Genomic DNA, 5,000 nt, shown 5'->3' on the forward strand with positions numbered 1-5,000 from the left:
ATATATATATATATATATATCATATATATGTATATATATATATATAATATATATATATATATATATATATATATATATATATATATATATATATATGTATATATGTATATATATATATATATATATATATATATATATATAAATATATATATATATATATATATATATATATATATATGTATATATAATATATTATATATATATATATATATATATATATATGTATATATATATGTATATATATATATATATATATATATATATATATATATATATATATATACATATATATATACATACATATATACATATATATATATATATATATATATATATATATATATATATATATATATATATATATATATATATATATATATATATATATATATATATATATATATATATATATATAGAGTACTGCAAAGGAACAAAACTACTGGCAAAGAAAATTAAACAAACTGTAACCCAATGTATCTTTGAGAGCGAAAAGTTCGCCTAGTTCTTTCCATTAGGGGGAACATACCTCGCAGAAAGACTATCCTCCTGCAATACATTTTTACACGAAAAGGCTCCGCTAGAGCATATGTAAATCAAGCAATGCATAAATTAATCCTCGCTTTCGGAGAAGTTGAGATCAGTTAACAAATGTTGGGTGGAGGAGACGGAGATACAAAGAAATTTAATGAAGTGAGAATCCAAAGGATGTTTTGATTCTTGTTTACAAAAACATTAGTAAAAGTTTTTTTTCTCATTTTAAGGAAATGAACATTTTTGCAAGAGGAGGGTGGATGTGTTATGTCTCCCCTATACTTTCCTGAACCACTACCTACCTGCTGCTCCTACCAGGGCTGACAAACAGGTTTGCAGTGGGAGGGTGGATGTGTCTTGTCTCCCCTATAACCTCCCGTTCCCTGCCTATCCTAAACGAACCTTGGGCGGACAAATAGGTTTCCAGGAATAGGTGGATGTGTTATGTCTCCCCTATACCCTCCCGATTCCCTGCCAACCCTAACCCAACAATGGGCGGACAAATAGATTTCCAGGAGGAGCTGGATGTGTTATGTCTCCCATATACCCTCCCGATTCCCTGCCTACCCTAACCCCACCCTGGACGGACAAACAGGTTTGAAGAGGAGGAGGGCGGATGTGCTATGTATCACTTAACCTCCCGATCCCTTGTCTACCCTAACCCCACCCACTCGGGATGGACAAACAGGATAGATCTACTCAGATCTTGTTATTATAGAAAATAGATGTTACATAAAACACCTCAACAGTTATCCAATATATATATATACATATATATATATATATATATATAATATATATATATATATAGAGAGAGAGAGAGAGAGAGAGAGAGAGAGAGAGAGAGAGAGAGAGAGAGAGCAACAAATACAAGATAAATGTTAGGAGAGAATTGTCAAAAATATAATTTGTGAACATAAGAGCTAAAAACTTACAAAAGACTTGGAGATTGATGATAAACACGGAAGGCAGAGGAATAAATGTAATACTATATTGTGTTGAAATATCTAAAGCACTGAACAGGTATATAAAAAAAGATGAAGATTGACAACTTCCATTTAAGCCAAGGAAAGATGAGCTTACAGAACACGAGTACTAAACCAATGCAGATCGGTTGCTGCAGTGAATAAAGGTTATTAGCCAAGGACAAAAATCAAACTGATCGCTTCAGGAGCGAACGATATAGACATTCCATTAACTTGAGCATACAATAGGCAATGATCTTAGTCTAAAAAAAAAGTGAGGACAGCAATTAATTCCTCTAAGGTACAAGATATATTATGTCGAGACATCTTCATGATCTGGAGAAAGAATGCTTTGATCGGAACCGTCGAGTGAAATCTTTAGAGAGAGAGAGAGAGGGAGAGAGAGAGAGAGAGAGAGAGAGGTAGTAAAACTACAATGTTGAAACCATAAATGCTCTAATACAGCAGAGAGAAAAAGGGGAAATATTCTTTTTGACTACTGTAAATTACAGATTTCGTCTTTTTTCCTATCTCTCTCTCTCTCTCTCTCTCTCTCTCTTCTCTCTCCTCTCTCTCTCTCTCTCTCTCTCTCTCTCTCCCTGGGCAGTATGTTAGGTCTACCCCCTAATTCTATCAGCCACAAAGTACGAGAACCAAGTCGTAATCTGATATCGTGTCAGTTCAAACAGATACATCTGCCATGGTCTAATTTATTACCGGTGCCTCTGATCCCTGCGTAAGCTATTAAGCTATAAAAACCTATTGGTGTGATAATACTACTTTACGTGACTACGTCTGACAGATGTTTCTGCGATAACAAAGTACCTTTAACCATTTATGAATTTCCTTTTTCTTAGGACATGAAATTAATCATCCAAGGGTACTGTAAGCAAATAATTTTTCTTAACTTTATATACGTAACCTGAATTAACAAGTTTTGGTAATTATTCCGAATTATATTTGTAATTGCGTTCCTGTCTTGTACTGTTAATTTGTTAGTGCATTAAGTTTGTGCGTAACCTAAAATGCCATTGTCTGTCATTTATGTAATTTCTGAAGTTAGGTGACTGTTCTTTGACCTATCTAGATGTGTCAGGCTTCAGAACCTACGTCACTCAGTGATTTATGTTTTAGATGCACATTGACAAAAAAAAAAAAAACATGTTGCATAACATTGCAAAATCCATGAGAATGTATCCAAATTTGCGAGCAATGGACGACAGAAAAATTTGAAATTGGTTTAATATTGTTTTCTATCAAAATAGTTGTGACCTGACAGCCTTAAAAAAAAGAAAAAACAAAAAAACAAACTCATCTTTCAAATTCAGATTTAGAAAAATAGATCATGTATTATTGTTATTGCCTAACTAGGGCAGGACAAGAGGGAAAAAACAACAGAAATTAATAAATATTCAAATGAACTGAAATATATCGCATTTGCATGCTAATTGGACCGAGCTTTTTAATTGGGTGAAACAGTCGCAGAAAAGGAATTTATTTTACGTGCAATGCACTCTTAGGCAAGCAAGTATTTCCGTGGTAACATTCTAAAGGCATCGAATGAAAAGATTAATTCTCTTTTTTTAAGTTTTCAGACTGCATCAGTGTGTAGAGATTGATTAATTACATACGTATATATCCCTCAATCACCCGATTTTTACCAAAATTTACGTACTGTTCAGTTAACGGGGTTGAAGCTTTTTCAGAGTACTAGAGCAGGTCTGAGAATCAAATTCTTATAGCTGCCAGCGAACAGCTATTTCATATGGTGATATATTATTCTCTTTTATTCATCTAATTGGAAAGCCATTCTTTTCCTGAACATCTGTAGGTCTGTCAACTGTATCTACCCCATCAAGAACTACGTGGACTTACTATAGTACATTCTTCTCATAGATGCTGACAACTGCATCACTAATATTCAATTGCAAAGTGCCCATCTGGCTAATAGCTCTTCGACCCTTTAACAGTACGCCAGTTTTAAAACGGAAATCGACAGTAAAAGGTTTGAAAGGTGTAACAGGAGGAAAACCTCAAAGCAGTTGTACTATGAGTTATTGTTAAGAGAAGGTGGAAAAGCAAGATGGATGAGAGGAAATATGAACGGAGGTACAGTAAAAGGAGTGAAAGGGGTTGCAGCTAGGGGACGATGGGGCGCAGCAAAGACCCTTACGTAATGCTTACAGCGTACCGCACGAGGTGCACTGACGGCAATATCCCCCCTACGGAGAAATGCATTATTCTTTATTGGATTAATTCACAGCCACAACCCTTCGTAATCGAATAATCTCTCAGTACTTTATTTCTGTTAGTCTGATTTTTTTGCTTACTTGGGGAGTAATCCTACAAAATACTTAGTTGTTGATATTGTTGTTCTTGCTGTTGTTCTTGTTGGGGGGGGGGTGGGGGGTGTGGGGGGGTGGGGGGGGGGGGGGGGTAGGAAAGCCTTTGGAAAACCTAAAAAGGTCCGGAAAAAGGTATTTCGAGTTGAGTTAAAGATACAGCAATTTTCGGATGGAATATTTATGATTTATTTATTAGAATGAAGATGTAATAAATATGTTATGTGAATATAAAACAGTACAGAACAATTATTTCATATAAAGTATAGCGTATTTATTTTAATTTTCGTTGGTGAAACAATGCTTTATTTGACAGTAGATTTCAGCACGTGCCTCGAGTAAGCTGAAGGTCGGACCACTCCATACTTCTTCCAATTCTCACCAGGAAAAAAACAAATTACCTCGCTTCTCTCAGCATTTGTTAATGGACTCCACCGTTGCAGGGAAAGGGCTGGTTATCTCTTTGCGAAGAGATAATTTATGCATTAGTTTATTTACGTATGCTTCTCCTAGGCTTTTCAGACCGCTGTATTACAAGGGTTATATCAACTGTCTGGTTTAGAGTATTACAGACAACGAACTCTTATTTTTCAATTACAAGTAAAGGAGAAGCTTTGTGTATATATATATATATATATATATATATATATCTATATATATATATATATGTATATATATATATATATATATATATATATATATATATATATATATATATATAAGTCATATCACTTTTCCGTGATTCATATATATATCGAGCAACAATGTCCTTTAATATCTAATTCGCTCTACCTCGGAATTAATATATTTTCATATATGCTTAACGAAGGGGAATTTTTTCTCGATAATAGACTTGCCTGGATCGTGGCGCGATCCCGGGATCCTTTCAAATCCAGGAACGTCAGTGAAGCTTTTACTTACTACACTACCTCTCGCGGTAGTGTAGTAGGTAAAGCTTCACTGACGTTCCTGGATTTGAAAGGATCCCGGATCGCGCCCCGATCCAGGCAAGACTATTATCGAGAAAAAATTCCCCTTCGGTTAAGCATATATGAAAATATATTAATTCCGAGGTAGAGCGAATTAGATATTAAAGGACATTGTAGCTCGATATATATATATATATATATATATATATATATATATATATATATATACTATA

Source organism: Macrobrachium nipponense, chromosome 33, assembly GCF_015104395.2.
Source record: "Macrobrachium nipponense isolate FS-2020 chromosome 33, ASM1510439v2, whole genome shotgun sequence".
Taxonomy (NCBI): Eukaryota; Metazoa; Arthropoda; class Malacostraca; order Decapoda; family Palaemonidae; genus Macrobrachium; species Macrobrachium nipponense.